The sequence below is a fragment of the Mustelus asterias genome, unplaced genomic scaffold (genome assembly GCF_964213995.1).
Source record: "Mustelus asterias unplaced genomic scaffold, sMusAst1.hap1.1 HAP1_SCAFFOLD_744, whole genome shotgun sequence".
Classification (NCBI taxonomy): domain Eukaryota; kingdom Metazoa; phylum Chordata; class Chondrichthyes; order Carcharhiniformes; family Triakidae; genus Mustelus; species Mustelus asterias.
The window spans coordinates 108,091-121,486 of record NW_027590693.1 but is presented as its reverse complement, the minus strand read 5'-3'; positions in this window follow the sequence as shown (position 1 = coordinate 121,486).

Genomic DNA, 13,396 nt, shown 5'->3' with positions numbered 1-13,396 from the left:
CAGCACGGGGTTAGAAACAGGGTAAAGCTCCCACTATACTGTCCCCCATCAAACAGTCCCAGGACAGGTACAGCACGAGGTGAGATACAGAGTAAAGCTCCCTCAACACAGTCCCAATCAAACAGTCCTAGGACGGATGCAGCACTGGGTTAGATACAGAGTAAAGCTCCCTCTACACTGTGCCCATCAAATACTCCCAGGACAAATACAGCACAGGGTGAGATACAGACTAAAGCTCCCTCTACACTGTCCACATCAAACACTCCCAGGACAGATGCAGCACGGGGTTAGATGCAGAGTAAAGTTCCCTCTGCACTATTCCCATCAAACACTCCCAGGACAGGTACAGCACGGGGTTAGATACAGAGTAAAGCTGCCTCTACACTGTTCCCATGAAACACACACAGGACAGGTACAGCACGGGGTTAGATACAGAGTAAAGTTCCCTCTGCACTGTTCCCAGCAAACACTCCCAGGACAGGTACAGCACGGGGTGAGATACAGAGTAAAGCTCCCTCTGCACTGTCCCCCATCAAACACTCCCAGGACAGGTACAGCACGGGGTTAGATACAGAGTAAAGCTCCCTCTACACTGTCCCCCATCAAACACTCCCAGGACAGGAACAGCACGGGGTTAGATGCAGAGTAAAGCTCTCTTGTCACTGTCCCCATCAAACACTCCCAGGACAGGTATAACACGGGGTTAGATACAGAGTAAAGCTCCCTCGTCACTGTCCCCATCAAACGCTCCTAGGACAGGTATAACACGGGGTTAGATACAGAGTAAAGCTCCCTCTACACTGTCCCCATCAAACACGCCCAGGACAGGTACAGCACGGGGTTAGATACAGAATAAAGCTCCCTCTACACTGTCCCCATCAAACACGCCCAGGACAGATACAGCACGGTGTTAGATACAGAGTAAAGCTCCCTCTACACTGTCCCCATCAAACACTCCCAGGACAGGTACAGCACGGGATTAGATACAGAGTAAAGCTCCCTCTACACTGTCCCCCATCAAACACTCCCAGGACAGGTACAGCACGGGGTTAGATACAGAGTAAAGCTCCCTCTACACGGTCCCCATCAAACACGCCCAGGACAGATACAGCACGGGGTTAGATACAGAGTAAAGCTCCCTCTACACTGTCCCCATGAAACACACCCAGGACAGGTACAGCACAGGGTTAGATACAGAGTAAAGCTCCCTCTACACTGTCCCCATCAAACACACCCAGGACAGATACAGCATGTGGTTAGATACAGATTAAAGCTCCCTCTACACTGTCCCCATCAAACACGCCCAGGACATGTACAGCACGGGGTTAGATACAGAGTAAAGCTCCCTCTACACTGTCCCCCATCAAACACACCCAGGACAGGTACAGCACGGGGTTAGATACAGAGTAAAGCTCCCTCTACACTGTCCCCCATCAAACACACCCAGGACAGGTACAGCACGGGGTTAGATACAGAGTAAAGCTCCCTCGTCACTGTCCCCATGAAACACACACAAGACAGGTACAGCACGGGGTTAGATACAGAGTAAAGCTCCCTCTGCACTGTCCCCCATCAAACACTCCCAGGACAGGTTCAGCACAGGGTTAGATACAGAGTAAAGCTCCTTCTACACTGTCCCCCATCAAACACACCCAGGACAGGTACAGCACGGGGTTAGATACAGAGTAAAGCTCCCTCGTCACTGTCCCCATGAAACACACACAAGACAGGTACAGCACGGGGTTAGATACAGAGTAAAGCTCCCTCTGCACTGTCCCCCATCAAACAGTCCCAGGACAGGTACAGCACGGGGTTAGATACAGAGTAATGCTCCCTCAACACAGTCCCAATCAAACAGTCCTCAGACGGATGCAGCACGGGGTTAGATACAGATAAAGCTCCCTCTACACTGTCCCCATGAAACACATCCAGGACAGGTACAGCACGGGGTTAGATACAGATAAAGCTCCCTCTACACTGTCCCCCATCAAACACACCCAGGACAGGTACAGCACGGGGTTAGATACAGAGTAAAGCTCCCTCTACACTGTCCCCATCAAACACTCCCAGGACAGGTACAGCACGGGGTTAGATACAGAGTAAAGCTCCCTCCACACTGTCCCCATCAAACACTCCCAGGACAGGTAAAGCACGGGGTTAGATACAGATAAAGCTCCCTCGACACTGTCCCCCATCAAACACTCCCAGGACAGGTACAGCACAGTGTTAGATACAGAGTAAAGCTCCCTCTACACTGTCCCCATGAAACACACACAGGACAGGTACAGCACGGGTTTAGATACAGAGTAAAGCTCACTCTACACTGTCCCCATCAAACACTCCCAGGACAGGTACAGCACGGGGTTAGGTACAGAGTAAAGCTCCCTCTACACTGTCCCCCATCAAACACACCCAGGACAGGTACAGCACGGGGTTAGATACAGAGTAAAGCTCCCTCTACACTGTCCCCCATCAAACACTCCCAGGACAGGTACAGCACGGGGTTAGATACAGAGTAAAGCTCCCTCTACACTGTCCCCATCAAACACTCCCAGGAGAGGTACAGCACGGGGTTAGATACAGAGTAAAGCTCCCTCTACACTGTCCCCATCAAACACTCCCAGGACAGATACAGCATGGGGTTAGATACAGAGTAAAGCTCCCTCTACACTGTCCCCCATCAAACACTCCCAGGACAGGTACAGCACGGGGTTAGATACAGAGTAAAGCTCCCTCGACACTGTCCCCATGAAACACTCCCAGGACAGGTACAGCACGGGGTTAGATACAGAGTAAAGCTCCCTCTACACTGTCCCCCATCAAACACTCCCAGGACAGGTACAGCACGGGGTTAGATACAGAGTAAAGCTCCCTCTACACTGTCCCCATCAAACACTCCCAGGACAGATACAGCATGGCGTTAGATACAGATAAAGCTCCCTCGACACTGTCCCCATGAAACACACACAGGACAGGTACAGCACGGGTTTAGAAACAGAGTAAAGCTCACTCTACACTGTCCCCATCAAACACTCCCAGGACAGGTACAGCACGGGGTTAGATACAGAGTAAAGCTACCTCTACACTGTCCCCATCAAACACTCCCAGGACAGGAACAGCACAGGGTTAGATACACAGTCATGTTCCCGCTACACTGTCCCCATCAAACACTCCCAGGACAGGTACAGCACGGGGTTAGATACAGAGTAAAGCTCCCTCTCCACTGTCCCCATGGAACACATCCAGGACAGGTACAGCATGGGGTTAGATACATAGTAAAGCTCCCTCTACACTGTCCACATCAAACACTCCCAGGACAGGTACAGCACGAGGTTAGATACAGAGTAAAGCTCCCTCAACACAGTCCCAATCAAACAGTCCTAGGACGGATGCAGCACGGGGTTAGATACAGAGTAAAGCTCCCTCTACACTGTGCCCATCAAACACTCCCAGGACAAATACAGCACAGGGTTAGATACAGACTAAAGCTCCCTCGACACTGTCCACATCAAACACTCCCAGGACAGATGCAGCACGGGGTTAGATGCAGAGTAAAGTTCCCTCTGCACTATTCCCATCAAACACTCCAAGGACAGGTACAGCACGGGGTTAGATACAGAGTAAAGCTGCCTCTACACTGTTCCCATGAAACACACACAGGACAGGTACAGCACGGGGTTAGATACAGAGTAAAGTTCCCTCTGCACTGTTCCCAGCAAACACTCCCAGGACAGGTAAAGCACGGGGTGAGATACAGAGTAAAGCTCCCTCTGCACTGTCCCACATCAAACACTCCCAGGACAGGTACAGCACGGGGTTAGATACAGAGTAAAGTTCCCTCTGCACTGTTCCCAGCAAACACTCCCAGGACAGGTACAGCACGGGGTGAGATACAGAGTAAAGCTCCCTCTGCACTGTCCCACATCAAACACTCCCAGGACAGGTACAGCACGGGGTTAGATGCAGAGTAAAGCTCCCTTGTCACTGTCCCCATCAAACACTCCCAGGACAGGTATAACACGGGGTTAGATACAGAGTAAAGCTCCCTCTACACTGTCCCCATCAAACACGCCCAGGACAGGTACAGCACGGGGTTAGATACAGAATAAAGCTCCCTCTACACTGTCCCCATCAAACACGCCCAGGACAGATACAGCACGGGGTTAGATACAGAGTAAAGCTCCCTCTACACTGTCCCCATCAAACACGCCCAGGACATGTACAGCACGGGGTCAGATACAGAGTAAAGCTCCCTCTACACTGTCCCCCATCAAACACACCCAGGACAGGTACAGCACGGGGTTAGGTACAGAGTAAAGCTCCCTCTACACTGTCCCCCATCAAACACACCCAGGACAGGTACAGCACGTGGTTAGATACAGAGTAAAGCTCCCTCGTCACTGTCCCCATGAAACACACACAAGACAGGTACAGCACGGGGTTAGATACAGAGTAAAGCTCCCTCTGCACTGTCCCCCATCAAACACTCCCAGGACAGGTTCAGCACAGGGTTAGATACAGAGTAAAGCTCCCTCTACACTGTCCCCCATCAAACACACCCAGGACAGGTACAGCACGGGTTTAGAAACAGAGTAAAGCTCACTCTACACTGTCCCCATCAAACACTCCCAGGACAGGTACAGCACGGGGTTAGATACAGAGTAAAGCTCCCTCTACACTGTCCCCATCAAACACTCCCAGGACAGGAACAGCACAGGGTTAGATACACAGTCATGTTCCCGCTACACTGTCCCCATCAAACACTCCCAGGACAGGTACAGCACGGGGTTAGATACAGAGTAAAGCTCCCTCTCCACTGTCCCCAAGAAACACATCCAGGACAGGTACAGCATGGGGTTAGATACATAGTAAAGCTCCCTCTACACTGTCCACATCAAACACTCCCAGGACAGATGCAGCACGGGGTTAGAAACAGGGTAAAGCTCCCACTATACTGTCCCCCATCAAACAGTCCCAGGACAGGTACAGCACGAGGTTAGATACAGAGTAAAGCTCCCTCAACACAGTCCCAATCAAACAGTCCTAGGACGGATGCAGCACGGGGTTAGATACAGAGTAAAGCTCCCTCTACACTGTGCCCATCAAACACTCCCAGGACAAATACAGCACAGGGTTAGATACAGACTAAAGCTCCCTCGACACTGTCCACATCAAACACTCCCAGGACAGATGCAGCACGGGGTTAGATGCAGAGTAAAGTTCCCTCTGCACTATTCCCATCAAACACTCCCAGGACAGGTACAGCATGGGGTTAGATACAGAGTAAAGCTCCCTCGTCACTGTCCCCATGAAACACACACAGGACAGGTACAGCACGGGGTTAGATACAGAGTAAAGTTCCCTCTGCACTGTTCCCAGCAAACACTCCCAGGACAGGTACAGCACGGGGTGAGATACAGAGTAAAGCTCCCTCTGCACTGTCCCACATCAAACAGTCCCAGGACAGGTACAGCACGGGGTTAGATGCAGAGTAAAGCTCCCTTGTCACTGTCCCCATCAAACACTCCCAGGACAGGTATAACACGGGGTTAGATACAGAGTAAAGCTCCCTCTACACTGTCCCCATCAAACACGCCCAGGACAGGTACAGCACGGGGTTAGATACAGAATAAAGCTCCCTCTACACTGTCCCCATCAAACACGCCCAGGACAGATACAGCACGGGGTTAGATACAGAGTAAAGCTCCCTCGACACTGTCCCCATCAAACACGCCCAGGACATGTACAGCACGGGGTTAGATACAGAGTAAAGCTCCCTCTACACTGTCCCCCATCAAACACACCCAGGACAGGTACAGCACGGGGTTAGATACAGAGTAAAGCTCCCTCTACACTGTCCCCCATCAAACACACCCAGGACAGGTACAGCACGGGGTTAGATACAGAGTAAAGCTCCCTCTACACTGTCCCCCATCAAACACACCCAGGACAGGTACAGCACGGGGTTAGATACAGAGTAAAGCTCCCTCTGCACTGTCCCCCATCAAACAGTCCCAGGACAGGTACAGCACGGGGTTAGATACAGAGTAAAGCTCCCTCAACACAGTCCCAATCAAACAGTCCTCAGACGGATGCAGCACGGGGTTAGATACAGATAAAGCTCCCTCTACACTGTCCCCATGAAACACATCCAGGACAGGTACAGCACGGGGTTAGATACAGATAAAGCTCCCTTTACACTGTCCCCCATCAAACACACCCAGGACAGGTACAGCACGGGGTTAGATACAGAGTAAAGCTCCCTCTACACTGTCCCCATCAAACACTCCCAGGACAGGTACAGCACGGGGTTAGATACAGAGTAAAGCTCCCTCCACACTGTCCCCATCAAACACTCCCAGGACAGGTACAGCACGGGGTTAGATACAGAGTAAAGCTCCCTCTACACTGTCCCCATCAAACACTCCCAGGACAGGTACAGCACGGGGTTAGATACAGATAAAGCTCCCTCGACACTGTCCCCCATCAAACACTCCCAGGACAGGTACAGCACAGTGTTAGATACAGAGTAAAGCTCCCTCTACACTGTCCCCATGAAACACACACAGGACAGGTACAGCACGGGTTTAGATACAGAGTAAAGCTCCCTCTACACTGTCCCCATCAAACACTCCCAGGACAGATACAGCATGGGGTTAGATACAGATAAAGCTCCCTCGACACTGTCCCCATGAAACACACACAGGACAGGTACAGTACGGGTTTAGAAACAGAGTAAAGCTCACTCTACACTGTCCCCATCAAACACTCCCAGGACAGGTACAGCACGGGGTTAGAAACAGAGTAAAGCTCCCTCTACACTGTCCCCATCAAATACTCCCAGGACAGGTACAGCACGGGGTTAGATACAGAGTAAACCTCCCTCTACACTGTCCCCATCAAACGCTCCCAGGACAGGAACAGCACAGGGTTAGATACACAGTCATGTTCCCGCTACACTGTCCCCATCAAACACTCCCAGGACAGGTACAGCACGGGGTTAGATACAGAGTAAAGCTCCCTCTACACTGTCCCCATGAAACACATCCAGGACAGGTACAGCACGGGGTTAGATACAGAGTAAAGCTCCCTCTACACTGTCCACATCAAACACTCCCAGGACAGGTACAGCATGGGGTTAGATACATAGTAAAGCTCCCTCTACACTGTCCACATCAAACACTCCCAGGACAGATGCAGCACGGGGTTAGAAACAGGGTAAAGCTCCCACTATACTGTCCCCCATCAAACAGTCCCAGGACAGGTACAGCACGAGGTTAGATACAGAGTAAAGCTCCCTCTACACTGTCCACATCAAACACTCCCAGGACAGATGCAGCAAGGGGTTAGATGGAGAGGAAAGTTCCCTCTGCACTATTCACATCAAACACTCCCAGGACATGTACAGCACGGGGTTAGATACAGAGTAAAGCTGCCTCTACACTGTTCCCATGAAACACACACAGGACAGGTACAGCACGGGGTTAGATACAGAGTAAAGTTCCCTCTGCACTGTTCCCAGCAAACACTCCCAGGACAGGTACAGCACGGGGTTAGATACAGAGTAAAGCTCCCTCTGCACTGTCCCACATCAAACACTCCCAGGACAGGTACAGCACGGGGTTAGATGCAGAGTAAAGCTCCCTTGTCACTGTCCCCATCAAACACTCCCAGGACAGGTATAACACAGGGTTAGATACAGAGTAAAGCTCCCTCGTCACTGTCCCCATCAAACGCTCCTAGGACAGGTATAACACGGGGTTAGATACAGAGTAAAGCTCCCTCTACACTGTCCCCATCAAACACGCCCAAGACAGATACAGCACGGGGTTAGATACAGAGTAAAGCTCCCTCTACACTGTCCCCATCAAACACTCCCAGGACAGGTACAGCATGGGGTTAGATACAGAGTAAGGCTATCTCTACACTGTCCCCACCAAACACACCCAGGACAGATACAGCATGGGGTTAGATACAGATTAAAGCTCCCTCTACACTGTCCCCCATCAAACACTCCCAGGACAGGTACAGCACGGGGTTAGATACAGAGTAAAGCTCCCTCTACACTGTCCCCATCAAACACGCCCAAGTCAGGTACAGCACGGGGTTAGATACAGAGTAAAGCTCCCTCCACACTGTCCCCATCAAACACTCCCAGGACAGGTACAGCACGGGGTTAGATACAGAGTAAAGCTCCCTCTGCACTGTCCCACATCAAACACTCCCAGGACAGGTACAGCACGGGGTTAGATGCAGAGTAAAGCTCCCTTGTCACTGTCCCCATCAAACACTCCCAGGACAGGTATAACACAGGGTTAGATACAGAGTAAAGCTCCCTCGTCACTGTCCCCATCAAACGCTCCTAGGACAGGTATAACACGGGGTTAGATACAGAGTAAAGCTCCCTCTACACTGTCCCCATCAAACACGCCCAAGACAGATACAGCACGGGGTTAGATACAGAGTAAAGCTCCCTCTACACTGTCCCCATCAAACACTCCCAGGACAGGTACAGCATGGGGTTAGATACAGAGTAAGGCTATCTCTACACTGTCCCCACCAAACACACCCAGGACAGATACAGCATGGGGTTAGATACAGATTAAAGCTCCCTCTACACTGTCCCCCATCAAACACTCCCAGGACAGGTACAGCACGGGGTTAGATACAGAGTAAAGCTCCCTCTACACTGTCCCCATCAAACACGCCCAAGTCAGGTACAGCACGGGGTTAGATACAGAGTAAAGCTCCCTCCACACTGTCCCCATCAAACACTCCCAGGACAGGTACAGCACGGGGTTAGATACAGAGTAAAGCTCCCTCTACACTGTCCCCATCAAACACTCCCAGGACAGGTACAGCACGGGGTTAGATACAGATAAAGCTCCCTCGACACTGTCCCCCATCAAACACTCCCAGGACAGGTACAGCACAGTGTTAGATACAGAGTAAATCTCCCTCTACACTGTCCCCATGAAACACACACAGGACAGGTACAGCACCGGTTTAGATACAGAGTAAAGCTCACTCTACACTGTCCCCATCAAACACTCCCAGGACAGGTACCGCACGGGGTTAGATACAGAGTAAAGCTCCCTCTACACTGTCCCCCATCAAACACACCCAGGACAGGTACAGCACGGGGTTAGATACAGAGTAAAGCTCCCTCTCCACTGTCCCCATCAAACACTCCCAGGACAGAGACAGCATGGGGTTAGATACAGATAAAGCTCCCTCGACACTGCCCCCATGAAACACACACAGGACGGGTACAGCACGGGTTTAGAAACAGAGTAAAGCTCACTCTACACTGTCCCCATCAAACACTCCCAGGACAGGTACAGCACGGGGTTAGAAAGAGAGTAAAGCTCCCTCTACACTGTCCCCATCCAATACTCCCAGGACAGGTACAGCACGGGGTTAGATACAGAGTAAACCTCCCTCTACACTGTCCCCATCAAACACTCCCAGGACAGGAACAGCACAGGGTTAGATACACAGTCATGTTCCCGCTACACTGTCCCCATCAAACACTCCCAGGACAGGTACAGCACGGGGTTAGATACAGAGTAAAGCTCCCTCTACACTGTCCCCATGAAACACATCCAGGACAGGTACAGCATGGGGTTAGATACATAGTAAAGCTCCCTCTACACTGTCCACATCAAACACTCCCAGGACAGATGCAGCACGGGGTTAGAAACAGGGTAAAGCTCCCACTATACTGTCCCCCATCAAACAGTCCCAGGACAGGTACAGCACGAGGTTAGATACAGAGTAAAGCTCCCTCAACACAGTCCCAATCAAACAGTCCTAGGACGGATGCAGCACGGGGTTAGATACAGAGTAAAGCTCCCTCTACACTGTGCCCATCAAACACTCCCAGGACAAATACAGCACAGGGTTAGATACAGACTAAAGCTCCCTCTACACTGTCCACATCAAACACTCCCAGGACAGATGCAGCACGGGGTTAGATGCAGAGTAAAATTCCCTCTGCACTATTCCCATCAAACACTCCCAGGACAGGTACAGCACGGGGTTAGATACAGAGTAAAGCTGCCTCTACACTGTTCCCATGAAACACACACAGGACAGGTACAGCACGGGGTTAGATACAGAGTAAAGTTCCCTCTGCACTGTTCCCAGCAAACACTCCCAGGACAGGTACAGCACGGGGTGAGATACAGAGTAAAGCTCCCTCTGCACTGTCCCACATCAAACACTCCCAGGACAGGTACAGCACGGGGTTAGATGCAGAGTAAAGCTCCCTTGTCACTGTCCCCATCAAACACTCCCAGGACAGGTATAACACGGGGTTAGATACAGAGTAAAGCTCCCTCGTCACTGTCCCCATCAAACGCTCCTAGGACAGGTGTAACACGGGGTTAGATACAGAGTAAAGCTCCCTCTACACTGTCCCCATCAAACACGCCCAGGACAGGTACAGCACGGGGTTAGATACAGAATAAAGCTCCCTCTACACTGTCCCCATCAAACACGCCCAGGACAGATACAGCACGGGGTTAGGTACAGAGTAAAGCTCCCTCTACACTGTCCCCATCAAACACTCCCAGGACAGGTACAGCACGGGGTTAGATACAGAGTAAAGCTCCCTCTCCACTGTCCCCACCAAACACACCCAGGACAGATACAGCATGGGGTTAGATACAGATTAAAGCTCCCTCTACACTGTCCCCATCAAACACGCCCAGCACAGGTACAGCACGGGGTTAGATACAGAGTAAAGCTCCCTCTGCACTGTCACCATCAAACACGCCCAGGACAGATACAGCACGGGGTTAGATACAGAGGAAAGCTCCCTCTACACTGTCCCCATGAAACACACCCAGGACAGGTACAGCACAGGGTTAGATACAGAGTAAAGCTCCCTCTACACTGTCCCCATCAAACACACCCAGGACAGATACAGCATGTGGTTAGATACAGATTAAAGCTCCCTCTACACTGTCCCCATCAAACACGCCCAGGACATGTACAGCACAGGGTTAGATACAGAGTAAAGCTCCCTCTACACTGTCCCCCATCAAACACACCCAGGACAGGTACAGCACGGGGTTAGATACAGAGTAAAGCTCCCTCTACACTGTCCCCCATCAAACACACCCAGGACAGGTACAGCACGGGGTTAGATACAGAGTAAAGCTCCCTCGTCACTGTCCCCATGAAACACACACAAGACAGGTACAGCACGGGGTTAGATACAGAGTAAAGCTCCCTCTGCACTGTCCCCCATCAAACACTCCCAGGACAGGTTCAGCACAGGGTTAGATGCAGAGTAAAGCTCCCTCTACACTGTCCCCCATCAAACACACCCAGGACAGGTACAGCACGGGGTTAGATACAGAGTAAAGCTCCCTCGTCACTGTCCCCATGAAACACACACAAGACAGGTACAGCACGGGGTTAGATACAGAGTAAAGCTCCCTCTGCACTGTCCCCCATCAAACAGTCCCAGGACAGGTACAGCACGGGGTTAGATACAGAGTAAAGCTCCCTCAACACAGTCCCAATCAAACAGTCCTCAGACGGATGCAGCACGGGGTTAGATACAGATAAAGCTCCCTCGACACTGTCCCCATGAAACACATCCAGGACAGGTACAGCACGGGGTTAGATACAGATAAAGCTCCCTCTACACTGTCCCCCATCAAACACACCCAGGACAGGTACAGCACGGGGTTAGATACAGAGTAAAGCTCCCTCTACACTGTCCCCATCAAACACTCCCAGGACAGGTACAGCACGGGGTTAGATACAGAGTAAAGCTCCCTCCACACTGTCCCCATCAAACACTCCCAGGACAGGTACAGCACGGGGTTAGATACAGAGTAAAGCTCCCTCTACACTGTCCCCATCAAACACTCCCAGGACAGGTACAGCACGGGGTTAGATACAGATAAAGCTCCCTCGACACTGTCCCCCATCAAACACTCCCAGGACAGGTACAGCACAGTGTTAGATACAGAGTAAAGCTCCCTCTACACTGTCCCCATGAAACATACACAGGACAGGTACAGCACGGGTTTAGATACAGAGTAAAGCTCACTCTACACTATCCCCATCAAACACTCCCAGGACAGGTACAGCACGGGGTTAGATACAGAGTAAAGCTCCCTCTACACTGTCCCCCATCAAACACACCCAGGACAGGTACAGCACGGGGTTAGATACAGAGTAAAGCTCCCTCTACACTGTCCCCCATCAAACACTCCCAGGACAGGTACAGCACGGGGTTAGATACAGAGTAAAGCTCCCTCTACACTGTCCCCATCAAACACTCCCAGGACAGGTACAGCACGGGGTTAGATACAGAGTAAAGCTCCCTCTACACTGTCCCCATCAAACACTCCCAGGACAGATACAGCATGGGGTTAGATACAGATAAAGCTCCCTCGACACTGTCCCCATGAAACACACACAGGACAGGTACAGCACCGGTTTAGAAACAGAGTAAAGCTCACTCTGCACTGTCCCCATCAAACACTCCCAGGACAGGTACAGCACGGGGTTAGAAACAGAGTAAAGCTCCCTCTACACTGTCCCCATCAAATACTCCCAGGACAGGTACAGCACGGGGTTAGATACAGAGTAAACCTCCCTCTACACTGTCCCCATCAAACACTCCCAGGACAGGAACAGCACAGGGTTAGACACACAGTCATGTTCCCGCTACACTGTCCCCATCAAACACTCCCAGGACAGGTACAGCACGGGGTTAGATACAGAGTAAAGCTCCCTCTGCACTGTCCACATCAAACACTCCCAGGACAGATGCAGCACGGGGTTAGAAACAGGGTAAAGCTCCCACTATACTGTCCCCCATCAAACAGTCCCAGGACAGGTATAACACGGGGTTAGATACAGAGTAAAACTCCCTCTACACTGTCCCCATCAAACACGCCCAAGACAGATACAGCACGGGGTTAGATACAGAGTAAAGCTCCCTCTACACTGTCCCCATCAAACACTCCCAGGACAGGTACAGCATGGGGTTAGATACAGAGTAAGGCTCCCTCTACACTGTCCCCACCAAACACACCCAGGACAGACACAGCATGGGGTAAGATACAGATTAAAGCTCCCTCTACACTGTCCCCATCAAACACGCCCAGGACAGGTACAGCACGGGGTTAGATACAGAATAAAGCTCCCTCTACACTGTCACCATCAAACACGCCCAGGACAGATACAGCACGGGGTTAGATACAGAGTAAAGCTCCCTCTACACTGTCCCCATGAAACACACCCAGGACAGATACAGCACGGGGTTAGATACAGAGTAAAGCTCCCTATGCAATGTCCCCCATCAAACACTCCCAGGACAGGTTCAGCACAGGGTTAGATGCAGAGTAAAGCTCCCACTATACTGTCC